At 35.0% G+C, this 27861-nt stretch overlaps 1 long non-coding RNA gene across 1 annotated transcript in view; it reads left to right on the top strand.

Annotated features, from left to right (window-relative positions):
• Nucleotides 1–26334, top strand: part of LOC134136483 (uncharacterized) — an 89282-nt gene extending 62948 nt beyond the window's left edge. The window contains exons 2-3 of the long non-coding RNA XR_009957509.1: nt 22757–22937; nt 23857–26334. This is a non-coding gene — a long non-coding RNA (uncharacterized LOC134136483). The remainder of the gene's footprint in view (nt 1–22756; nt 22938–23856) is intronic.
• Nucleotides 26335–27861: the final 1527 nt, after the last annotated feature.

Below are 27861 nucleotides of genomic sequence, written 5' to 3' on the forward strand. Positions count from 1 at the left end.
GATATCACAACCTCACGTTCCCTGAATGAGACGTTGACTTCTTGGTGGTAACTGTAACTCTCAATCTTCTTAATGGCAAGAACTAATCCAGACTTGAAGAAGACAGTTTTGCTCCAGCTGAGTAACCCAGGATTCCTACAGGATTTTTGCTCTCCTTTCCTTCCCCCTGACCCCGTAGCAGGACACTCAGTAGAGACTCTGCCTTGTCATACTCTGCCAAAATTCTCTCTCTTAATTCAGTTATTCTTCTGTTGGGAAAAAGAAGGGGGGAAGGGAAAAGATGCAGTCACAGATTGCTGCCCTGATGTGACCAGCCGCAGAATGATCAATTAAAGAGGTTTCCTTTTCAATTTTAGAGGCTTTTATGTTCTACTAAGGGATTTTCCTGTCTCCTACATTTATTACACTGAAAGCTCTCTAAATATCAGCATTTCCACAGGGAAACACCAACATAATGTTCATCCATTTCTCCCGATCAGAAAATCTTATGGTATTTTTCATCATCTGTCTCTAGTACGCTCTTCAAACAAATACTAGAGATCATCAGTCTCTTCACTAGATGTAGCAAAGCCTTCTTGATATAAAAACTTAAGAAGACAAAAAAGGACAGCCTAAACTGGGTAAAAAAAAAATAGCTGAAAAAATTAACTTTTCAATGTATGACTAAAAGGTAAGAGAAAAACCTCACAGATAAACTGTTCATTAAGGCATATGAATGAGCCTACCATTAAAACTGATGAAATTGTTTAACCTTTTTCCCCCCCAATACGGTTGCACTTATCTATGTGTATTGTTTCAAGGTCTGTCATTAGCTCTTCAGTTAATCTACCTCCTTGACATCTGATAGACTAACTTGGCAAACTTAGTTCTTAATGACAGGGTGATCAGCTGGAAGAGACCACGAACCGGTTAAAGATCACACAGTAGTGAATCAGGAAAGATTGGAAAGACCTATTCAGATATCTAAAACTTTTAGTACCCTATTAAAAGGTAAAATTTATATCACTCAAGTGAAAAGGTTGCTCTTCCTATCACATTGCATGAGTTCTTCATAGCTTGCCACATAATAGCTTTCCATATAGATGCTGTTAGGCAGACATTTAGAGATCTGTTTAGGGCTCACCTCATTTAGTTTTTCTCAGTATCAGCACATGGGACAGTTTACAGTAGAATAAATTTATATTTTCATATCATGAACTTTTTATGTGGTTGTGTCTCTGAGTACCACTTCCAAATGTCAGGTTTACAAAAGATATAAAAATATACAAAGTTAGAGACTAGCATTTTTCTCTACAGACCCTTTATTTAACTAACAACCTCTATAGCTTGAGCTCACTCACCCTCAAAAAGAACATTTAATTGCTTGTGAAAAGTAAAACAGAAACAAGCAATTCAAAAAAAATTAAATCTTTTAACTTTGTAATCTTTTGTAGGGAGAGGTAGGGCAGAGGTGTTGAAGAGCAGGCAGAAGGTAGACTGACAGGATTATGGTTCCCCGTTTCTCAGCATTGGCTTTGATTAGAGCTGTTGGGTTGTGGTATTTTAATTTCATTCCCTGGAGGAGGTACCTAAACAACCTTCAACCAAAAAGTGATTTCTCTTTGTTCCTTGAGTTTCAGAGGAGTAAACCCAAACACCAGCACAGGAAGGGAGGCAATAATGCCTCCAGTATTCCCTGTTACATGGTACCTAGGGTTCTGGGGCTGTACACTGGGCTTGCAGAGCTCGCCTGCCCAACAGTTCAGATAGAGCCGAGGAGAGATAAATGGCACACAGGTTTTAAGCCAACTCTGCAAAGAAAAAAACTCATAAGAAAAAAACAAAAGTGTGATTTTTGCTCCCATTTTTCATTAGGAATCATCTTAAGCAACACTAAGATATCATTGCAAGGCAGTTGAAAAAGAAAGCTGATGGAAGCAGTTTAAAAAAAAAAGTGCAAATTTTACATTGAAAATGAGAAAAAGAAATAGCATAATTATTGATGAAACAAATAGGAAACAAATGGCTTTATTTTCAGAATGAGTGTTTGGAGAATTTTTCCTCCTTAGCTCATCATGTGGAAGACATTGTCCTTTCACAAGGACTATGTCTAAAAAACAAAGAAACCCCTTCCCCTAACATCTAGTAAAAAAACACACACACACACACACAAAAGAAAAAAAATGAATACCCACACAAGTAATCATCATAATTCCTTACAATTAGGAGGTTTGAGTATGTGGAGGTGTGCTCTAGAAACAACATTTTACTTATCTCTTTTGTCATATAAATGTCATCCGTATATTTGAGCTCTCAGGAGCATGGTGATTTCCAAAATAACTCTAATAACGGTATAAAAGTGAACAATTTTGTTTGTACTTGCAGTGGAAGACAAGCAGTTTAGAAGGTTTATCCTGCTTCATAAAGATGAGTCAAACATTCTGAGAGAGGATATAAAAAATTAATTGCATTTCCACAAGGTACGAACTATGTCCCTAGGTGTCTTTAAAGCCAGGTGGAGGCTCTTTCCAAAACCCACTACCAGATCCCACTCAGCTCCTTCCCATCTCAGCAGGGCATAGGAGATCAGCCAGACAAAAGCTCTCTACAAGCTCATTTTTCAAGGTTTTGGGTTATTTTATAGACTCTCTTGGTCTTGGTTCTTGTTTCATCTAATCTTTACACTCAGAATTGCCTGTTTGAGCTGTGATTTGTAGCGATCAAACTTACCTTGCCCTTTATATAGCTGCCTCACCTCAGCCTCACTTCACAGTAATCAGGATTCTCTGACGTGTCAGCATTTCACAATTAATCAGCTCTTTTGGGAATTAACCTGGGAACTTTATTTGACCTGGCTTCAAGGGTAGTGAAACAGGCAGACGCCAACCCTGGAACAAAGTTAGAGGACTACAAAAAAACAGATCAACAGCACAATATATTTATTACTGATGAACCAGAATATTTTTCTTTTAAAACAGGCAAATAGGAAGGAATTTGTAATTGAATTGTCTTATTTTAGGGTTATTTAGCAAATTAATGGAGAAGATATCAAAACAGATTTTTCCCTCTTCTGCTACAAAGCACAGCTAAAGTTATGTGGGGCTGGAATGGTATTTATAAAGACCCATCAGTGGCATGTTAATTTTCAGTTTTTACATGGTTTCAGCTCATGAACTCTACAAGGCTTGAGCAGGACAGGTACATATTCAGCAATGGCTAAGGTAGACAATTCAGCCAGTGGTGCTAATTTTCAAGAAATCTTTCCATCACGTCTGTTGACAGAAGTCTGTCATAAGAAAAGGCAGGAGTATTTTTGCTATTGGAATTTTGTCACAGCACCGGTGAGTCATCGGGTGGTTGATAATGCAACCTCTTTCTGCGGAACAGATATGGACCCAAAGCTTTTGGAATTGACATTAAAAGCTAACTGAGATCATGCAAGATTGGCCCTTTCCTCTCTGATAATCATACTCTTTCTTCTTGTTCCCTCATACACATATAATAATTAGCAGCATAAAATCATTTGTCTTAAGCCAGGCAACTTTCCCTTGGCTTTGGCCCTTTCAGAACATTCATATGCTCAAATAAGTCTGCACTTTAGGTTTTTATTAGAATTAAAATTAAAACTCACTTTTCTTCTTCCTGCTCTCATGTTAAAGATATTTCTACAAAAGAGGGTAGAAGGCTGCACAGCTCAGTAGGCTAAAACCCATTTTGTTCCCTGTGAGTGAAAAATAAGACTAATCACCTTTTTCCCCTGGAGAAAAAACAAATGTGAGCAGCAAGCCCATTGAAACAACTGATTATTCAGTTTCTTGAGTTAAAGCACACATGGCTTATCTACAAAGCTATCAAAAAGAACTTTTTTATTAAGACTCTAAGAGGACAGGGCATTATTTAATGTCTGGAAATACAAGCAGCTATTTTTCTCTTTTGTGTGCACTACAAAAACAAACAAAAAAGACAGTTATATCTGAGAAAATCTTCACACTTACTAGAATTTTAAACTTAACGAAAATCTTAGTTTGGAATATATTTCACTGTCAATTTTTTCAACTCTGAGTACCTAATGTTAGGTTTCCATAAGCCTGTTTAGACAATTAAATTTACATGGGCTGACTGCCAGGAGCTACTGAGGATTCATAAACACTAGTGAATTTAGTGGAAGTTGTAAGTGATGACTGTCCTTGAGAGTTATCAGCTACGATATAGGATTTAGTAACTCAAGGTCAGTGTACCTGGTCTAAAAGAAACAGGGTTTCATCTCAGCTCTAGCCATCTACACTCACAGTAAGCTCAGTGTTGGAGCATGGTTAGACAGCACTCAGGGAAAATAAACATGGCAGAAGCCAGCCCTTGAGAGGCCAGACTGATGCTTCAGTCCAAGGAGAAGATGTTGTTATAAACCATATACAGAGGTTTCTTTTTGCAGGCAGAACTCCTGTTGCTGCCAAGACAGCTGCACGCATGATCCGAAGCAAAATATTTCCTTCTGTTCTCCACCTAATATGACATTTTAGCTGAAAGCAGAAGCAAGACTTACAGCTAGAACTAGAGTTTTGTAGAGACTTGCAGATAAATCACTGAAGGAAACAGATGAACTAAACATTTTTGCACAACTGTTCAGTTTAATTTGCCAGGTTTCATGTATTATGTGACTTTTTAAATGTTACTTTCAATACATTCCTGCTATCTAAAGGTTCACAGCTATTTTTGTCCATGTACTGCATTTTTAAAGGAAAATTTTCAAGGTGTCCATTAACCTTACATGATCTCAGATTGCTTATTAACTGTGAACAAGTGTAAATAATGAATAATAAAGCTTTACTGCAAAAAAAGTTGAGCTGCTTATGGATTGTAATATATTTGAGCAAACAGCCAGGTGAACTTCATTAACAAATGACCCGTATAACGAATGGCACACAGAATTTTAAAACTTTTGAGTTTTAAAGAGCTCTCCAGGAGATTTTCCATAAAGAAATGGCATACAAACTACTGACAATTTTAGTAATCTCTCCTCCTCTATTTAATGATTCTCATTATAAGAAAATACACAGAGCCAGGTCAGTATTCAATATTGCTTCAATCCATCAGGCTATTTGGCTAAAGTTCTCTTTTATAGCTTTTCAAAGAAAATATTAAAAGCTAAAGAGGGTCTTTACAAAAAGAGATTTGTTTAAAGTATATCCAAATATGACTTCCCAGGAAGCAAGAAGAGGAACAGTATTTTCAATGAGTCACGTTAATTACAGAAACCAGGAAGGTTTTGGCCACCAACATTAAAGAAAGGGAGATATAAAAAGAAAAGAGAAATATGTGTTTCAGAAGCAAATATAGTGTTTCAAAATGAGTAATTATTTCACCATGTTACTGATGTTTTTGAGTTGGAAACTGTAGTAGGCATCAGCTTACTAGGATGTGAACAACTGTAAAAGAACAAAGACGAAATCAATGCCATCACAGAAAACACTAGGCTGAACAACAGCTGGCTCTAAATAACCTTGACTCAGACAGAAACCATCAATTTGAAATAAAAAATCTAAAAAACACGCTGGACAAACATGGTAAGCTTAGAAGCAGTTCTGTCGGACAGGGTTATGTATCAGGATATGGTTACATTGCTGTGTTTAGGCTTTTTCCATAGCTGAAAATTCTCATTATAAAGGTAAGCTCCCAAGGCACCCCTATGACACGAGTTCTTTAAGGACTATGGTAAAGTCTTCATTCTATTTACTCTGTCACACTTATCTGCAGCAGCTCTATACGACTTCGGCCACCAGCACAAAATAAGAAAACCAGCATGCTGTAGCCTTTTAGCATCCTTCTTGATCTTGTTTCATTGGGCAAATATTGGCACTCTTAGGGAAAAGGGAGTGAAAAAGACTGTAGATACGCCAATGCTGTTTGCCCCAAGTGCCTGATTCATACCAGGAGCTTCCCAGCCACAGACTCAGGCAAATCTGTTTTCAGTATAAATATCCAAAAGGCTCAGACCATGCATCAGCAATATCTGTGGATAGGATGAAATTATGTTTCATCCATAAAATAACAAATCATTAATTTCTGAATGCAAAATGCAACCATCATGGTTGTGTGACACGATCTGGCACTGACTCTGGACCAGCAGAACATCAGGGCAGGACCTCCTCATCACTAGGTGCATAGTGTGAAATACACACCTTGTCACTTCCTCTCACACATGTCTCATCCTACTCATTCATTCTTCCATCATTGCTTGACAACAAACAACTCTTTTTCCAGGAGAAAAAAAGAGAAGGAAAATTGGAGATCTGTACAGTGGTCAATGTAATGCAAACCAGACTCTTTCCTCACACTTCCAGAACTGATGCTTCTAGCCCTCTTATCAATCCTGTTTCTCATCCCCTAACTGAGAAATGTAAACACAGACTTGTTCTGGTCTGGCTTTTTCCCTTAAAAGTCAGGCAACTAAAAACAGATTTCTCAGATTTCTGCTTTTGATGCTGTGGAGAAAGATGTCTGGAGTCCAGAATCAGCTCCTTCAGTGGATTACCAGAAAAAGGAAGCAAATATAATAGGGTGCTTTAGGTTGCTAGTTGCCTTTTGCCACCTGGAAGAGTCCTGGATATTATTCACACCCTGAAAGGATATGACAGCTTGAGAGAAGCTGGTAATATGTCAATGAACATACGCATGCTCTCACTGCTGGGTGCTGATCATGGCTTAGATGGTGGTTTGGACTTGACTGCTATGCCGAAGGTATAGTATCTTCAGCTGCATGGATACGCCAGATGCTTTTCCATTGCCTTTTCCATAGACATCCTTAAGTTGAGAGGCCTCTTTTTAACTATTGTCTTCCCAGTGAGGACCACTCATCCTGAGATATTATCAGAAAACATATTAAGTGTCTTTGTGTAAACTCAGCTTGTTGAGACACTTTGCCCTCTCCTCTCAGACAAACATATGACAGTTACCAAAGCTTCTGTCATCTTTAGACTAATTCACTGTGTGTTGCTGACAAGGAAGAAAGGAGATTCCACTTCACTATGGAGATTCCTGTTTGAACGATGTATGAACCAGCTTCTTCAATGAGTCAATTTCTGAGATTACTTTACTCCTACACTCCTAAGTCTTCACTGATTCTCTTTTACTTCCACAGCAGATTCAAGACCTTGGTGCTAATTTCAAAATTCTTTGATAAATCAAAGTCTAGTTATAGCTGCAGAATTTCTATCTATGAGTCAAGACTTTTGGAGACCTTGAAACTAAGAAAGCAAAAGACACATTTCAGGAAAAATTGAAATAATTTTTTTCTGGATGAAGTAGTTCAAATATTGAAAAAATTAGAGAAGAAAGGATTTATTGAAATAGAGTACCACTTTCTTTTAAGAAGATATGAGACTATATTATTCTTTCTTGTAATTAATTTGTGAATAATGCTTTTGGCAGGCAGAAACACCTGGAACTGGGAAATATAATTCATTGATAAGTTTGTTGACTGCAGACAAATGTTAATGACTGAATGCTTATGACTCTATTTAAATTTTAGCTAACTTGTGATTGATTTCAGCATGACAAGAACTCCATGCAGCAATTAGAGTAACAGCTTAAACTTGGAACCATCTGATGCACAGGAATTGACGAATTTACGCATTTTTGATGGACTCCTACTGTTTATTAAACTTTAAAGACACTTCCTTCTTATTTTTACTTCTTTAGTAATTATTGCCTTCCTAGCCCTGTGCAGCTCTTCATAAGAACAGGCCTCTCATTTGATTGTTTTTAATATATGATAATCCAAAAGTCTATAAATGCAAGTAGGTAGTGTTAATACTCCCAGCAGAGCTGAAATTTTAAACCTATATCTGGATCTTTTCAGTTTTGCTTCTTTACAGAAAAGTCATTACTGTCTCTAGTTCTGTTGTGAAGTCTTGCCAGTGACATTGCTGTGCATAGCTTGACTTTTTAGAAATTCAATCCTTTTATAATAGATGTCAATGTAAAGATTCAGCGTAGCTGTAAAACTGAAAGTGAAATCCTAGTGGAGCTATTGTAAATATTTTTAAAGAAATATAAGGTAATTCAGAACACGTTTCAGCATGTTTTAAAGTGTAAAATTCCATTATAAGTGGACCACAAACTATCATATATAAATGTCAACAGTATTTTTATTTAAAAATGAATAATTTAAAACATGTTATTGTTCTTAATTTAGAGGATTTTACATTATGAAAATGGGGTAAGGGAGGGAAAACAGCACTTTTTTAATTGTTTCCTGTGCAGGATATGCTACTAAATTGTAGCATATAATTAAAAAATTTTTACTGATATAAAAACTGTACTTTAAAACGTAATTCACAGTGGAAGGCACTATGGAAAAGTTGCTGCTTCTTTCTGAATGTTCCATATAAAATCAAATTGTAATCCGTGAATGATGAAGCATTTGAGGCAAGTTGGGCTGAGTTCAATACTAATGGCATGATGTGAACTTGTAGTAGAGACAGGTTGAGATGAGTATCTTCGTTCAGTCCCTTTGTTTTAATCCAAAACTTCAATTTATAAGATTCATCTAGTCAAGAAATCATAAAAAAAATACAGAGTGAATGATTATACACAACATACCTGAATATAACAGAGTATAAACTATATTTTACTTTAAGAGATTATAGCATAAATAAAAATCATCACTTTGGGACTATTTCTATAGGAAAAGACTTCCAATATTTTCAAAACTGGTGAATAAAAAATGAGCTGATCTTAACATTCAATGATCTTTGAATTAGTTTTCAAATGACAAGAAACATGCAATTTCTTTGTTTTACTGTGCTGGAAATTTTTATTATTGTTAAGTTTAATATAGCTTGTTGTTGTGGAACTTAATGTATTTTAAGCTGAAGCCTGCCTAATTAGAAATTGCATGCTCAGTTTATGAAAAAGGATACTACTTTGTCCAGGAAGTTTGATATCCTGTATCCTCTGACTATCAAGTTTTAACAATAGTATCAGTTTACATGGAAGGTTAAAAAAAATACCAGCATCTATTTGCATCCAGGTACCAGAATACATGAAGAAATGTAGCCCTTTTCTGTTATTTGGCTTCTCTCAGCTTGAGAAACAAGCTCTTCAACATGGTGGAGAAGGATATTTTCATTAGCTCAGTCAGTAATGTTTTTGTCAAGAAAAAGATTAGTTTAGTTTGGTGCTATTTGCATAATGAGATCCCTTTATAGAATTACACAGAGTTTTCAGTCATTTTCAGCTGTTGTCAGTAAAGCAGGATAGTAGTAAAATGCCACTGGAAGTTAATGCTTTTGAATAAATCCAGTATCCCAATTTCCTTTTCCTTCCTTAAAATGTGCCTTCCCTTATGAGTCTGAGATGCATCCATTTATGAGTAATTTACCTGAAAAAGTCATATGCCATGTTTTCTATCATCTCTTGCACAAATAACATGCAGAAAACTCTATTCAGGACTAAGCCAGGTATAGCTGCCCCATTAGGACCATATTAACTGTGATACCATGTTAAGTGTGTCCTTTCTGAGGACACACTGCTGAGGCTAATTCCTGTAGGTGTCCTTCATTTTTTGGTAGCTAATCACTATGGAAAGAAATGCCTTATTTATATGTCAGGAGTATTAAAAAATACAGCCATTCTGAGAGGAAAGTCAGAGAGTAAGGTGCATGACAGGAAAATGAAAAATCACAAGTAAATAAAAATAATGGATAAATCGAAACAAAAAGATTAATGTAGAGGAAACAAAATGGTTGAAAAAAGTTTCCTCTTCACCTTCTTTATCATTGAAAATATTAGCTACCAGCCAGGCTGATGAAGTGAGTTATGCAGAAGACAGATAGCAGTTCTAGCTCTATCTTCAATGCATACTGACTGCAGTGAGGCGGACTTCATAGCAGCTCTGCTGGCCTTTCTTCATTTGATGTAAACAGGGATTTGTAGTATCAGAAAAGTGTAGCTGAATCGCCCAAAGCCATATGACGGCTCAGTGTGTTTGTCTTGTAGCAGGCTCCCTTATTTCTGAATCCTTGAAGGAATTTATGTAGAAGAATGCAAAAATAATAACCAAGACAACCGAATTTATAAACTTAGTGATGCAATAAATACTAGAAATGAACAGGAGAGAAAAGTCATTTTGAAAGATTAGAACATTTCATTTAGATGTGAAGTAAAAACAACCTGTTTTCTTATGTGTTGCTAGTAAGCCTAATAACCTGGAAATAGAGCCTAAGTATATCCCATGAATAGGGCTTTTTATAGTTTCCAAATATAATGCCATTTTAGAGATTCCTCAGTTACTTTCAGTAGGCATCTCAGTATGAGACGCATTAAATCACTATAAAACCTACTAAAAATAAAATAGAAATCCTCCTATAATAAACTTCTACAATATGCTATTCATCTATGTCTTTACTGAATCTAGAAAAAGAAACACAAGAAATCATGAATATGCACTATGTGCTCTGAACACATCAGTGTGCAGCCAAGCACAGGCAGACATCCAAGGTTCTTATTACCGTGCCCGCTTGCCTTGAATGATTTTGGACACTGTGAGAAGTCCACTCCCATAAACGGACATAGGCTACATTCATGCAGTGGAATTAAACACCTCTTTAGCCATCTAAAAGCAACATTTAGACACTAACAGCATTCACAAATTTCTCTTGCCCAGGGCAAGCAACTGAGCTGTTTCCATGCCAGACACTAGGAATGTGTGCAACTGTCCAAGAGTGGACATTGAGGAGCTGTTCAGTACTTACATGGTGCCTAAGCCCTCCTGGGATCCACCTAAGTTCATACTCTTGAATTGGCTTGCAGAGAAACCCACATCTCTGCTACTCAGGGTTTCCCTAATCAAAATAGCTATTTTCTTCTCCTGTGGTAAATATAGCCTGAAGGAAAAACAAGGAGAGGGGGTAGATGTGAATTTGATGAATATTAGGAATAAGGGATTTAATGCAGCCAGTGACTGAAATCTGACAAAAGCCCTCTAAGTACAGTAATCCTTTGTAAAAGCTTGTATTATCTTAAGGGGATAGAAGGAGAAGCTTAAGGATATTTTTATTTTATTTTACTGAGACTTTTACACATAATTTGAATGTAATTAGTGATATTGAAGTGTATAAATATAAATCATCATATTTTAATTTTGATTTGTTTTGCTATTACTGTAAAATAAAAATTTCAAGATCGTCCTGCACAAAAATTAAGACTCCATGAATAAGGTATCTAAAAGACCGCATTCTCCTTTCCCAGTATGAAAAAAAGATACAATGTGCCCCTTCACTACTTGTGATTGACAGGTGAACATCTGGTGTGAAAGCCCAATGTACCACAGGCACAACTTGCAGCTTACTGCTCTTTTTATTGAAGATGTGGATCACAGCAACAGCTGCAGTCTTCAGAAAAAGTTGTTACAAATAAGTTAGTGCAGTGAAGAGTTAGGAGAAGTTTTTTATCCTCAAAACAATAAAAATCCTGAAAAAAGAAAAAGATTTAAATATTAAGAAAATGGCATAATAACGATAGAGCCTTTTTTTCTAATCCAATTGCTTTAAAATCTCTGGAAGAATAGAAATCAATAAAGGTGATTAATGAGTGGCAACAAACTCACCCTACTGCAATAATATTTTTTCATGTGATTCAGCTTGGGTCCCAGCCACTTTGAAGGTGTAAATCAGTTTTCTAAACCACTTCATAAGATATTGTACCAATATTTTGTATGTCTTGGGATTACCAACTGATAAAGACTGTCTTAGAGAAAGTTTCTTGACATATGATATCCTTTACCATACTGAAAGTTTTTAAGCTGAGGTTAAATATTTTTCTAAAAGCTACACAAAAGCTTCTAAAAGATTCAGAGCTTGATGCAATTGCTTGCGATAAACAGTTGGCCTAACTAGATGTTCCAAATGGTCCCTTCTATGAATTTATGATTTACATATACCATTCCCTAGTGTTGTTATAAAAAAAGAATAAGGAGGAAGTCATTCTGAACTGGCATTATACTTAGGGGCTGGGGAGTAAAATATAAATTTTGGACATATGGGAAAGTGAGGAGAAATACAGAGAGCGAAGACATTAAAATCCAGACTTGTAAGTTGTAGGTCAAGTCTCAGCTTTTTCAGTTCAGCTTTTGTTGCTTGTCAGTATAATGGGGAATTTTTTTTTTTAAATGATGGATTTAAACCCTTTTTATTTTTTCTCTTTTTTCTTTTTCTAAACTCATGAAAAAACATAGAAATTTAACTCCTTCTTTCTCCCTCCCTTCAAAAAGTTTTTTTTTTTTCCCAATATCATCTTGTTGGCTTTATTTGTATATGAAAAAGCATGACTGCAAATGTAGGGGAAATAACAGCATTTGAAGACTTTCTTTCCTGGTTTGTAGAGGCAGCCAAGCACTTCATTCTCATATTATATTAAATGCAACCTTATTGTTATTATTTAATTTTTTAACACTAAAAAAGGAGAATAATTTGGAATATATTTGTTCACTTGCCTTTTGAGGTTTGTAAAGTTAAAATTAAATTAAAATATACTATCTATTCAATACAAACAATACATAACCTCATCTGAAAAATTCCTTGAAGGAGTAGTATGTAAATATTTTAGTGAATGCATTTCAATTTTAGGTAATAATACAAGGGGGGGTATATTTTCTTCTATACCTGTTGATTCAAGATAAAACTGCTAAAAATGATTGTTATAAACCTTTAAAGTTACAGTATAAATAATATCTGTAGTAAGCTGCACATGTCACCTTGAATGGCCTCAGATGGATTTCTTCAAGTCCTTCTGCACTGATCACTCATCTATTTAGAAATCAGACAACTGATGAAAATATATTGGTTTAAATCCTGAACATCAACTTTAGCGAAAATGCAAAAATTCTTACCAAAGTTGTCAACAAAGTAGTTCATGAATGCTTCAACTCAAGTGGCAAATATGTACTAAATAAAAATTTCTTATTGTTATGCAGTACTCTACTTAGTAGCATCTTAGTCTGGAAAGTGCATTTCACACACTAATCCTACTCTCTTTGGTGTCACAGATTTGAGTTGGAAGCCTAGAGAAAAATACTCATGACTCCTCATGTCATTAAGCTTAAAATATTTGAAAAATACTTTTTCTTCTATTTCTTCTTTCTACTTTATTTTAACTACTATACTGGATTCAGTGAAGCCATTTTGGTTTGCAGTTTAATAGAGGTCTACAATTAGATAAGGAGCAACAATTTTTTAACTACTTACCAGAAATCTAACAGTTCAATATCATCCTGAGTGATCTCTGGACACGTGGAGGATTCTTAGTATCTTTTGCTGGGAGCAAAAGGCTTTGAACTGGCAAATACACAAGTGCTTGATTGTTTCAGTCAAAGCAACAGCAAAATCAGAAATCAGGAGGGAGAAAATAAACCTGCAAGAGAATCAATTATTGCTTTCCAGGTCTCAGAATTTCACGTGTTCAACATGTGCCTCTCGTATACCCCAGTACTCACTTGGTCAGAGCAGACACGATTCACCAGCTATGATGGGGAGCTGCGCCTTTGTGCGCACGCAGACAAATATTCTTCCTATCCATAGAAACAGGTGAGAGTCAAGTGGTAGAAGAGGAGATAGATACTAACAGCTCATAGAAGAAATTCACTTTGCGCAAGCCAGTTATCTTGTGACTACTGACACTTTGGCACAAGATGCAAGTTTTGAGAATATCAAAAGTGAAATATTGAGAATTGAGAGATAAAGAGAATTGAGAATGCCAAACATTAGCTCCTGAGATTCTTTCTCAACATTTCATTTCTTTCAAGTATTTCACCAAACTGGAACAAAAAGCATTTTCGTTTAAATGTAATATCTAAATTGGTAGGAGAGTAGACTTGAACTTTTGTCTCAGATTTCAGATGAGTGTTCCAAATACAAGGTTGTAAGTTACCCTTTGGTATAGTACCCATGAAATTTCACATTTACTATTCACTGAGACAGAAAGCAGCGAGAAGAAATCATTTGCTAGTCTGGCAATTACAATGCTCACCTAGGCAATTGAACATCTGATACTCATTTCTTCTCCGGTCAATGTTTAATTACTTATGTAAAGTGATTTAAAAACAACTGGAAGGAAATGAGACTTCTTTTTTTCTGAATTAGCTTGTAGATTGGTTCTTGGGGCTCTTACCTTGGAGATGACTGGTCTTTCTTCAGGCAGAAGAAGGAATCACATCCTGAATGTTCCTCATTTTTGTTATTTCTTACAAAGAACACTGACAGAAAACGTTCAACTATTGAACAAAAGAAATGAAAAACATTTCTACAGAGGATACTGCAGTAAAGATGTTGTAAAAGATGTTTTAAATTCCTCAGTTGTGTAGAACAGAGAAAGCAAAGCAAGAAGAAAGCAACTGAGTGTGGAATTAAAGATATTTTTGATACAAAATTAAATTAATATTCAGTTTAGTTTTTAATAAAAGTAATGATGCTATGAGGAAAAGACAAGATAGCTCAGGAGCATAAGACTGTGAGAATAATTCTATTTTGTATAACTCAGAAATCCAAAGAGATCTGGGAGAAACAATATGGGAGGGGAGAGAACAGCAGGGGAATTCTCCATCCTAGAGCTATGAAAAGACAGACAGAAGAAAACTACTTTCCAGTAGCAAAACTACTTCAGCAAGTTTAAAAAGTAAGGAGGCTCCGCATTATCAGTGAATTCCAAAAGCAGTATATATGGTCATTTAGGCATCTACAGGCCAATAAAAGTGCTCTCAGTAGCATGTAGAGTCTTAGAGTAAATTGTTGAAAAAAAAAGTAATTAGGAATATCAAGTGAATGATAAATGTGATATAAAACAATATTAGTTTACTGAAAGTCAGACCAACCTAATACTTTTCTCTTGCGACTGATTTTCTAGAAAAAATAAATGATATAATTAATTTTATTAAATATCAACAAAGCATTTGATCTTATGCTTCCAGAAAGAACCCAATATTTAAGAAAAACTTAGATGAGAAGTAGAAATATAAGAAGCTAGATAAGGAGAAAATTCTAATGAACAGTACAGAAAAGGAAGGTCTTAGATGCAGGATGGTTAACCAGAAAAGTTTCTGTATATTGTTTATTTTATTAATAACTTTGAAATAATGAATATTATTAATACTATTTTATTCTTTACTAAGAATAAAATATTGCTGTAATTTACTAACATCTTTAAATGAGAAAGCTTCATACTGATGAACACGATAGGATATTGTACCAAAACTTTTTCTTGAAAGAAAAAGGTTCTCAAGAACATAACCAAAAATTGGCCACAAGAAGTTAAATTTATTTTTCTATACTTGGGAACTTATCAGCTGGAAACAAATATGAGGAGACGGAGCAGGCTGTACTAAGTGATTGTACAACGAGCATGCCTTACCAGCGAGATCTGAGACTGTAACAAGGTCTGGGGAGCAGCCTTATGAGAGTAAAAGCAGTTGGATTTCTTAATCTAGAAATACAAAAGCAGAAAAGGAAAATGATTGTTTTCTGTATGTGGATCAGAGGCCTAAAACCAAAGGCAGTCAGCCCTTTAAACTAAGATCAAATATTAGCACAAGAAGAAACGGATATGTACTGGTGATACATTAAGAAAGGAAATTAGAGGCAATTAATCATCCCAGAAATAAAGTATTGTAACTATTTTTAAGATGTAGATGGCTAAATACAGTAAAGTAGCTGCCTGCAATAACAGATTCCTCTGTCAGTGTCACAGGTCGATGCAGTCAATGATACAGGAGGTCTCTTTCAGTCCTGAGTTTCTGAGGGTTGATTGTTTTCAGCATGTCTGAACTAGTTTTTAAAGCTATTAAAAATATAAGGCATTCAGATCTTTGAACTTAATCAGATTTTCCAAGCACACGCTGAAATAGAATTCTCATCTTGGAACATTTTATTTTACCTTTATTAATTTTTCAGCAGATATTAATGTGTATACATTGTCATTTTCATACAATTAATGTTCTGAAGTACTCTATCAGCTGTGTATTATAAATCATGTAAATTACTTGAATGTGGTAAAAAGGTTTGACTGGTAATCATAGGATGCAAGCTGCAATTTGATTCAAAAAAACAGCAAAAGATTATTTTGAGGAGAAGCAGACAAGAGATAATGTACCAAATGTATCTAAAAGTTATCAAATTACTATAGATTTTTGTAGTCCTAGATAGTATCGATATCTATATTTATCTACAGCTGTGTATATATATCAGTTATGTATCTGTCTCTCTGAAAATAGATAGTTGTTCCTCTATAGCTTTCATGATAACTCAACAAGAGGGCTGACACATATGGCATTTGTAAAATAAGTTTATTTTACTTCATATGATTTTGCTTTTCCTTAGACATCCTGCAACTCATGTATTCTTCCTTTTCAACCACTAAAGAGAATTTAATAATTCTACCTTTTAAATAAAGAACTATTATTGTTCAAAAGCCAAAGAATTGCTTTGGCAGCCGTAAAGCAGGAAGAAGCATGGATGAAGCTCATCTGAGAATTTTGCTATGGAAATCTAGATCATTCCTAAATTTCATTTTGTGAAATATGCAGGATGAAAAGATGCACTAAAACTTGTGTGGAATGTGATTAATGATTAATTCTGCTAGGTTTAAAATATACGTACTCAAGAACCATAGATCTGCCGAGTATACCCAGCATTGCTCTTTCTACCACACAATAACGAAGGACAGTTTACTAGAAGTATTCACAGCATCTCCTAGAAACTTTTTTTATGTGTAATAAACATCTATTGAAACACAGATTTTCATAGGTATGAGAACTGATTTGAAAAATTAACTCATAGATATTTCATATCTGAAAATAGTCACAGAAGATGCCTATGTGATGACCCTTCATTTATAAAGCCAATAGGTTAATATTAGACCAGGATATTCCTTTAAAAACTATGAGAGAAAAAAGAATAATAAGGAATAATAAAAAAGATAATTGCTTGCAGCCTCTAAATATTTCACCAAGACACAGCAGATTGCCAGAATAATGGATCATAAATCAAGACTTCTTTCTTTATACACAATATTTTCATATGCAGAATACCTGAGACGCATAAAATGAATGAAACATGTGATCTGAAGCTCCAGATGAGAATAGTTCCATTGCAAAATGTCCCTTGCAGACTCATACCTAAGAAATTCACATTCATAGAAAAATTGTTACACATGAGCAATCTCCTACTGTAACTGAATGAATAAGTTTGTTTCAGCTCTGCCTTTTGCTGCCAGAAAGTTTGCTGTTGGTTTGTTCCTGCTGTTTGCCTAAACAGAATCCTGAAGGAAGGTCACACCTGCGACAACAGAAACTTGTCAAAGCAGATCATATGTAAGACAGACTTGGCAATGCTTCTTAAAATGATTTGGCTCCACAGATACGTGCATGATTGTGCAAAGGCAATATAGCACTTTTGAACGTACCTCAAATCTTCTCTTCAGCAGTGCTTTACCAAGTCATGCAGAAGGTCACCTGCCATGCTGTTCCTTCATAGCTCCTTTCAGTGACTTTCTGGACAATGTTCTCAGAATCTTCCAAGATGGTCACAGTATCTTTGTTTGCAGATATCTGAATTCATGATACTGAAGAATTCTAAAACTGCATAACAGATATAGCCATGAGATTTGTCTTTGTTACATCAAAGCCTCAAAATGTTCTGTTTTTTTCATTATGGTGAGTCATAAGCTCAAGATTGTTCCTGTTGCTCACTTTTTTGAAATCCATCATTCTTAACTACTTCATTATTCACCTTTTTTATGTTGGATGCTTTCATCTAATTTTCATTCACTGTTATTCCACTGCCACTGAAACACATTTCTTGTATATGATTCCACTGTAAATTCCACTGTGATTTATACGTTATAAAACTTTTCTTGTGAGTTTCAAGAAATGGCTTTCTTATAATTATTTAAATGATTCTCATTCTTGTTTTATTTTATTTTTTCAGATCTTTATAAACATGCTCATAGTCTTCCCTAGTGGATGATCGTCTCTGGATGAATCTATCACACACGATACTTTGTTGTTGAAGCACCTATCATAAAACCTATTCTTCCTATTCTTACTTGTTCTTTAAACTACCAATTAATTATTTTAAATTTTATTCAAGGCATTCTGCTCTGTCCTCATGATCCTGACAATAATCTATAATCTCTTGGATTATCAAGAAGTCTTAATTTCTTAAATTTAACTCAGAGAAAAATTGTTCTGCAGAAAAAGGTCTAGAGTCTTTGATCTCAGTGCAGTACAATTTTTATGTACTAATGGGAGTTGTTCTACATCTATTATCATGGATATAATGATGGGAGACAGTGGATAAGGATAGTAGCAAGAGGGAAGTTTTTGTACTGAATATGCATAAACAGGTATTGGTGGTGCTTATTAGAATGTAAAATGATGAAAAATGGCTTAAATCTCAAAAGCTAATTATGCAGTATCTCATTTTGGGGAACTATATGTATGCCCTCTGATGAAAGATAAGATTATTTGCATTATTAAAGAACTGTTCTGAAGTAATAATTGCTTTTAGAGCAACTTTCACATAAACTACAAAGTAGTTGATCACTAACTTTGTAGAAGCTGCTAAATTACAAATAAAAAGTGGGAAGAAGAAAATGAAGAGGCAGATGGTGTGGTTATTACTTGAAAAAAAAAATCCTGCTCCTAGTAAGAGCATCTAATCTAAAAACAAAAATCAAAAATCCTACCAGAGCCAGTAAACAGTAAACTAAGGCAAAGAACTGTAGGAGTTATGGCACTCAGCATTCCCAAAATATGTGTCCTACATATGGTAAAGTCTGCAGATCTGCAACACAGACGGAGATTCTGCAAAACTGTGCAAAGCAAATAGAGTGCATGTAGTCACAAAAGTTTAATTTAAAGCTGCAATTACAGCAGTAGATGAGCAACCTGTAGAGCTATGCCCAGTATCAATGCTGAAGATAAAAAGAGAAACTCTCTTACAAGGAAACTTCACTTAGAAATCTATTTTTTCAATTCAAAAATGTCTACCATAAACATCAGGTATAAATCCAAGAGGAAAAAAAAATAACAATCAAAAAACCAAAAATCCAGAAAAGCAACTATCAACATTTAGCTTAATTTATCTTTAGAATAGTCAGCTTATATTGAGATGATGAAAGATGATTATTTGGAACTGGAAAAAGTCCTAGGCAGTATACTATAGAGGAAAGTAATTGTGTTGAATAAGGGAGAAATGTATGATCTAATACATATTTCCATCTTTATTTTCCACTTTTAACCTCTGTGATTTTGTGCCTCAAAGATAATGGAAACTTTCTCTTTTTCTTATTTTCTTTTTAGTACAGTTGGAGTAAAAACATCTGTAAATTATGTTATTTTTATTAGAAGAGAATGAGAAGCCAATTCTATTTTCCTCTTTCTATCCTGCTAATAGTGGGCTCTGTTGTGGTTATTAGTTTGCAAGCTCAGGACATGGCCACTGTCTCAAAGACTAAGGCAACTGGGAACAAGGCGTAAGTTTTGGTAAGACTGTGGCTTCTGCTTTCCTCCTTGTATACAGGGCAAGGGTGTAAAGGAGACTCCAAAGCCACAGTTGTAGCGCTTGGAGAATACACTGAAGCCAAGAACTAAGAACAGAATTATTCTAGACAGATTGAGACAGGTCTAAAATGTCAAACTCTGTGGAAATTTTAAAAGGTTCTGCCCACAGGGCATACTATGCAGGCTGCTATAATTACAGTTTCACCTCAAACTATGCCAAGGACAAGGTAAAAGTCTTAGTCACTGCTCCCTGCAATCCCTACAGACAGCACGTGCTCTGCAGACCTCAGAATATTCGTTCCTTGGAGGAATCTCACCTTCACTGCTTTTCTCCCACTTTTCTTTATCTTCTCGTTTAAACTAGAGAATAGGGCTGTGGTTTACTGCCTAGATAGCTGGTGTCAAGTACAGTAGGATCCAGACCTCTGGGAAATTTTTACCTTTAAATGTAATTTTAACTTCAGAATTGAAGTGAAAATTGTCAAAACTGGAATATTATTATTTATGAAATACTGAAAAGAATTAGGAAAGCAGAGGGTTTTTTGCCCTAGAATTTCACTTGAAATTTGAGAATTTTCTGTGAGAGTTAAAAGATGTATATCTTACATATCCCTGCTGCATGGCAGACTTAATAAGATTCTTTACATGGTATTCACGACACCGCTGTTAACAAGATTGTTAAAGGAACCATTATATTGTTAAGTAAAGCTACCTAAAATACTGCAAAAATTTCAGTGACAAATCTTCTCACTGTTTTTTTTTTTTTTTTTTTTTTTTAATCTTCATTGCAGAAGGAAAAAATATAACAATATAACAGATTTTATTCTTACTTAGCAGGTGTCTAAAAATGTACTCAGTGGAAACTTCCATAGTCCATTAGAGCATTTTTAGCTGATGATATGCTTTTAAACAATTCGAAGAATACCTCAAATTCTGCTTGAAATTTGTGAAAATATAAACATTTGTTCTTATTCTAACTTCCTATTTTCAAACGTGTTTTACTATTATTATTATTTACTATTTATTACTTTTATTTACTATTTATTGCTATTTATTTATATCTCTACTTTTATCCAGAGGTAATATTGTACTCCAGTGGTGCAAACTTGGACTCTTAGAAAGAGAATCTTATTTTCCCAATCTGTTAGCATCTACAAAGGTCTAATAGTACCATAGTAGCACAAATGCTGCTTCCATCTATAAAGCTGCTATCAAACCTCCTCATTGATTAGAAATACCCTAAAGGGTTGGATTAAAAACTTGCAAAGCTACAGAGAAGCCTTCTAGGAAAGTAAAGTTGGTATCAGCTATGTGTGGAGAGGAAGAAATGGAACAGACTGACTTGGCACCTCAGAGTTAGTGATAGTAAGTGCAAAGGTAAAAGGAATGGATATCTCACGAACCAAAAAAAATGACACAACCATTTACTGGCTGATCCACAGTACAAAACACTTCTGTGGCTATCTGACCAGCATCACTATCAGAATACACAAAGTGGAGTTCCCACCATGCTGGTACCTAGGTGAGAGAAAACAAAGCCTATTTTTCATTCCTCATTAAAACAATCAGTAAAAAACAAATAACTAAATAAAATAGAAAGGTGCCTTGGAAAATAGCTCTTCAATCATTCTCCTTTCCTTCTGGACCCATGAGTCTTGCCTCATGGTCTGTACAGTGACAGAGTTGCAGTCCCAAGGAAGGAAAAAAAAAAAAAAAAAAAAAAATCTCTGCAGAACTGTTAAGCCAAGATATTAAAAGATATGGACCTGAACCCTCATAGGCTTAGGAAAGAACAGAACCTGGTTTTCCAACCTTGTGAGTGAGTGCTTGTTTACAAAAAAAGGCCTCTGATGCCACAGTTTTCCTCTGTGATTTCAAATAAAAGTAGTTATCAGACCACATGGTATGTAAAATCCATAGCAATTAAGTGTGTCTGTTCAGAGAATATCTATTATACTGGGTGTCTACAGTCTCCACCTAATTATTGGGTCCAAGTGAGATTCTGATGGGACAAAAGCATCGAGGGATATGTGCACAAAAGCAAAATCTACATAGCCAGAAATCTTTAAATTAAGATAACCAATTAGACCCTGTTAGTTCTGACTGCAGCTGAGCAGGGAATCTAATAATTATATGTATACATGTATATATGTACATATGTATACATATATTTAGGCTTTTCACTACTGCCTGTGATCATAGAATCACAGAATCATAGAATCAGTAAGGTTGGAAGGGACCTCTGGAGACCATCTAGTCCAACCTCCCTGCTCAGATCCTTTTTTGGTCCCAGCCCTAATTGTAGGCTTTCAGCAGGGGATCTTTCTGGAACAACATGGAAAAAACACTTCAGTATATGTTGCAGTGCCATATGCCAGACGTGCCAGACTGTGATATGATCTGGCAATTTTCAGTAGACTAAATTTATTGAAAAAACATGGAAAAGGGTATATATAAGATATAAGAAAAAGTTATAAATAGGATATACGTAAGGTATATGTGTACCCTAGAGGGTATAACTAGGTTTCATCTCACTTAGCTTGATCTAGAATTACGTGACTAAATCTGACTCCTCCAGGCTCGCTGTGTAGCCAATGGAGAATAGTGAACATATCCGGAAGGTCGATCATCCTTCCCATCTTAGACACATACTTTAGAAGATGAATCATCCTCTGTAAGTACCCTTTTCTTGCCTGTGACTTTAAGTGTGTTACCAACTCAGACTTAAACAGTTAAAATGTAATCATCTGAACTTGGGCAGAATAATCAAATCTTACACGTCAACCTCACGAAGGGAGCGGAACAGCAAAAAAAGGGCACTTGCTAATTGCTAAAAATCTCCCAGATGGTCCCAGGCCAGTTCAGAAAACACTCAGTCTTAGCCAGTAGAACTTATTTTCAAATAGTTCTCACATCTGTAGTTTCAATTACATGCATATTGTTCTTTGTGGGATGCAATTTTGTTTTACTGCCAACAGTAACAGAAAAGCTATTTCAGCTGTGTCTGTGGAACGGCAGTGTCATCAGAAATCTAGTGACCTGTTAAGTACAGGTATTTGCGCAGAGGTGCCCTCCCCTCCACATGCACTTTTTCTTCCTGAAGCCCTTTTGTGATTGTGAAGCTTATGTGAAACATTAAATGCAGCAGTGCTTTTCTCTCATGTTTCATTTTTGACATATGTCTTTTATCATTTAAAGAGGTACATGATAATCCATTTTTTGTAGCCTTTTCTTAGTTCCCTAGCACCTTCCACTACAGAAATGTCTGTGATACTCACTGTATCCAGAAAATGGCAACAAAAGAGGAAATGGAGAACCTTAATGGATATTGTTTCCAAGGAAACAAAGCATCGGAGAATAGAAGAAAGCCAAGAGGGATGTAATTTCTTTTCCCCAAGAAAACAAGGTAATGAAGAGAATGGAGAAGCTAATGAATAAATGACCTAAGTAAATAACCAGTCAGTTAAAAGATTATTCCATTTAAATTCTTCAAGTTCTGTCACAAATCTAGGTTTGCCTCATATACCACTACTACTTAACTTCATTTTTTTTCTTTTTCTTCCATTGTGCTTCATATTGTGAAATGCCATTCACTGCTTAAGATCTCATGCTGATCAATATATGATTTTTGCTCAAGACATTATCTGATTTTTTTTCCCAGAAATTAAAACCTTACTGAATATAGGAAGGTGTTACAGTATATTTGTTTAACTGAAAAAAAGCAAACTTTATTGCATATTGCAGCCTTCAATCATCCCTATGTCAAATATCTATTATCTACCTATATCTGTTTTCAACCTAGATAAACAGGTTCATGCCTTGATCATGAGGATTTTGATGTTTTATTATCAGATATACATCATATTATGCTATTGTATTACCTAGAAATTCAGAGTTTAAAAATTTCAGTGATCAAGCTTTCAGTTTTTGGATCAACAAACAGATATAGCATCAGAGATTTGGGCTGGCTTGAGATATAGTCAGCACAGTGGTTTACCAGTAGTCTAAAAGAAGGGATAAGAGACTAAAATGAGCAGTAGAATCAAGCTGGTAGTGAAAGAGATGGGAAAATGACCCAGTTAACAGGAAAAAATCAAACAGGATATGGTGGAAACTCCTGAGTGAAGGAGGCATGACTGGGCTACTCTCAGTTTTAATGTGTCATTTGCAAATTCTTCAACCGAAGAGAAATCTGGTGTAACTGACTTGAGAAACAGATTGGATTTGATCTTTACAGCTATAATTGAATTTTTCCAGAAAAAAGTGATGTATTTTTTCCAGCCACCTGATTTTTTTTTTTTTTTTTTTTTTAATTTCAATCACAGCATAAAAGCAACCAAACTGGATCGTTTGGAGGAACTTAAGTCAGAAGCAGGCCAACCCTATAGAAATGGACCTAGCAAAGACTACAGCAGACACTCAGTTTGGGAGAAGAGACCACCCCTTAAGAGATTTATTTAATGCCTTCATTTGTTACGTGGCTAAGGGAATTAGTGTGTGATAGAGTGCTGCTGGCAAGTTCTGAACTGCAGGGAAGATGGCTGAAGAAAGATTTCAAAGCTGTATGATGATACTGGCATGACAAATGGAGCTTGATTGCCTCAGAAAGGAACTGCTGTGGAAGAGAAAAAGGGGATGGAGACTCTCTGGGATCCTGCATCAATGGTATCACTTGAAAAACTGAAGAATCTTGCCATCAAGAGGCAAGGAACTTTGAATGCCTCCAAGATATCCCCACGTTAACATTTTAAACGTGCACTTTTGAAGTAAATCCAATTTTACCCACAGCTACTGCACTTGAATTCACATTTCTGTGTTGGATTACACAAAAAGTAGAATGCTCTTATTTGAAACTAAAAAGCAAAAGGTGTGTTCCCATGCAGCCACTAATGGGTATTCTGTCTGTAAGAGCAAACTAGACTTAGTTCAAAATATGTGCCATGCCTCAACATGTGTACTGTAGATATCAAGTCCTTAGCACAAACTCTTTCACTATAAAAATGTGCTCCTCTTGAGCTTCATAGCTTCAGAAATCATGCGAATATTTACTTTACAAGGAAGACTGAGACTGAGTTATTTTTCTTGGTGGCTGTTTCATTTCTTCATACTTCCTTGAGTTTGAGATGGCCTGCACACTTGATCTTAAAAGACATCAATGTATGTCTATAAAGCACTTGAAAACAAAATAGTGTTACAATTCCTCATAAATTTTATACATAAATTACTTTAATTGCCACTGGAATGCAAAAAGAACTTTAAACTGTATTGCCAGTTTTTTTTTTTAAACTAAATTCATATTACTTCATATTTTCAATTCTGGTATTTAATTTGGCTCTATGGGGTATTCCCCAAGACATACTGGATGCACAAAATACAAAGTATTTATAATTTAATGCTGTGCAGAATTATTGGTTTTATTTTCATTCATCAAGAAATATGCAGTCCCACATGGATTCCACCCATGATCAATATGGTAACATAGCACACACAAGTAAAGAAATATTCACAGAAAAGAAGATGAGGTTTCTTATAAATCAAGGGGTACAAACTTTGATAGTATTTTAACTTTTGCAACAGATTGTCCAAAAATTAACAGCATAAGGCAACATTCTCCCTCCTTTTCTAATTACTGTTGAGGAAGATGGTATGTTTCTAGCTAATTGCCCAGTTATACACTGCATATTACAATAAAGCATACAAGATAGCAAGCTGACATTTATTCATGAGGGCTGTGTAACAAAAGCTGCCAATTGCTTTTCTTTGCCTAAGTCATTTTAGAATAATAGGAGATATATCATTGTGCCAGTCCTGAATTCATGGAAATTATAAGGTATATCCCCCAAAATCACTGTCTTTATACTCTGGAAAATATTTAATATACCTTTCTATTGTAAACACCAAGTTAACATCATATTCTAGGTAATGTTTACCCACACACATTTTAAAAAATATTGAAACTGATAAGGGAAAGAAAGATGAAGTGATATACATCTTGGGAAAATACAGAACAAGAGATATAATATTTATTTCAGAATCTGCTAAAAACCTTTTTAATGTTAAAGTTTAGAAAACAAAACTCTATGATCTTAGTTTCTGGCATAATATATCGTGTTTTAAAAGTATCCATTTAGCTATGACTCTTACATCTCAACATATGGATTTCAGTCGATAAAGTTATCTTAACTCAATATAAGACTTTGAGAAAGTATGTTAAATTTTTCAGAAATCATTTGGAAACTGTTATTGAGGGGTTGAACACTGAATGATTGAAGACCAATGGAAAGATGAATGTAGGTTGTTTTATAAAGAATATGGGATATTAAGAGTTTCAAAAGAGTGAGTGTGCATGCTCCAGAAGTTTTATATTAGGAAATGGTCAAATATTCTATCTTCAAATGGAATGTTTTTTCAATTTCTCAAAATATATGGGATTTATTATGTCTATTTGTACCATAAGCATAAAGATGAAGATAATATTTTCTTTGTATAAGTAGACTGTGAGGACTATGAGGATTTGGAAAATAAAATGATTATGTTAAAGGTGACATTCAAACAGAAATGTAAGTACATTTTTATAATGATTTGCATGAGTTTATATCCATAAAACAAAGATATATTCAAATTTATTAAAGCCCAAAATGAGCATCTTTTAAAATAATACACTAAACTGCTGAGGACATTAGAAATATGTATTTTAGGGAAAAAGAAGAATTACTAAAGAAAATGGGGTTCCTCTGAGATGTAATATGAAGTTCTTTTCTTCATCCTACTTTTCTTTTTCTTTTGCAGTTACTTTTTTTTTTTTTTCCATCCAAATTATCTTTATTTCGACAATGTTATGTCCTCTTTTCTCATAATACGGAAAGACTTTCTCTTCAAATAATCTCTGCTACCAGGTCAGGTACCTGAATAAAATATCCATAAAATATCCACATCTTCTTATCATCATCACCCATTCTGCTCATGGATATTCACTTTTGATTACCTCTCAAGTTCTTAGGTAGAAGTAATTGGAAAGTCAGTTAAAAAAAAAAATCTTAAATGTTCTCAGTGAATTTCCAAGATAGTTTCAAGTTGTTTAGAGTAGTACTACACCATCTACTTTGCTATTTTTTCCGTATTTAAATAAGAATACAGAATCTCTCTTCACATATTTGATAGGCCTAGTCATACACTTTGGGATTACTCCAGTAATGGAGTTTTTTGATTTAGTTCTCTGGTAATGAAAAACTTCTTAATGTAAATTTTTTCATACCACTCATTTCCAAATACTGCCTTAGTGGACTGGATAGTGTGCAAACTCACATTTGTAAAGGGTTTGTTCAGACTCAAAGATGCAATAGGTGAATTTATGAAGAAACTGGGGGATAAAATAGTCATAGATGCTCACCTAATGGAGGAACAGTCCCAGCCTGCATTGTAGAGTATATTGCTTGCCCAGTGCTCTCCTGGTAGCATCCGAGAAACCACTGAGAGTGCCGTGAGCAGCGCTGAGTGTCGTTGGCTCTTTCGTGGAAAGAAATGTGTGATGAGCAGTGTTTGGTGTTTTAACTTTTTTTTTTTTTTCATTGTAAATTTTTGTTGCTGTGTGGGGTAAAGTGAGATGAAAAGAGCACTGGAGAAGCAGAACTGGTTCTTGTTGCCAATGAGAATTCATTCTGTAGTTTGGGGCTGTCGTATTCTGCATTGAGTGGATTTCATGATAACATTGGAGCGGAGAGAGTAATTTTATACAAATAAGAGTTTATTCATATTTTACTTGCTTAAATTTAGATAACTGATTAAATGATTTCGTGAATAAAAAGACTTTCTTGAATTGATAGTTTAAAATATGTGTACAAATCTCATAATAAAAAGCAGAAGAAATAGACTGGCAACTTCTGATGGATATATTAGAAGTAGTGTTTTAATGGTTAAATCAGCTGCTAAAATAAGTAAAATTTTAAGTCAAAATGAATGGAATTATTTGAAAACCATGCATTGCTATACAGCATATTCTGCTCTGAGAATAGACTCAGATTCAGTGGAAAATCCCGAAATCTTTTTTAAGAGGTTGCAATGCTGACAAACAAATATACAAGAATAAAACATAGTCAAATAAACAATATATCAAGTCAGACAATATATTCATGGAACTATTTAAATTGGAAGAATTTCAAATTAAGGCTTTGTAAGGCCTAGAAAAACAACACATTGTGACAACTGGACTTCATCTCCCCCTTCCACGGTTCGCTGGCAAGCCTCAGCTGTCCAGCTTCATGAGCTTTTGTAGAAAGAGGGACTCAGCCATTTGGAGAGTTTAAATGGAAACCAACATTTCACTTTCAATA

This window comes from Rhea pennata, chromosome 2 (genome assembly GCF_028389875.1).
Source record: "Rhea pennata isolate bPtePen1 chromosome 2, bPtePen1.pri, whole genome shotgun sequence".
Classification (NCBI taxonomy): Eukaryota; Metazoa; Chordata; class Aves; order Rheiformes; family Rheidae; genus Rhea; species Rhea pennata.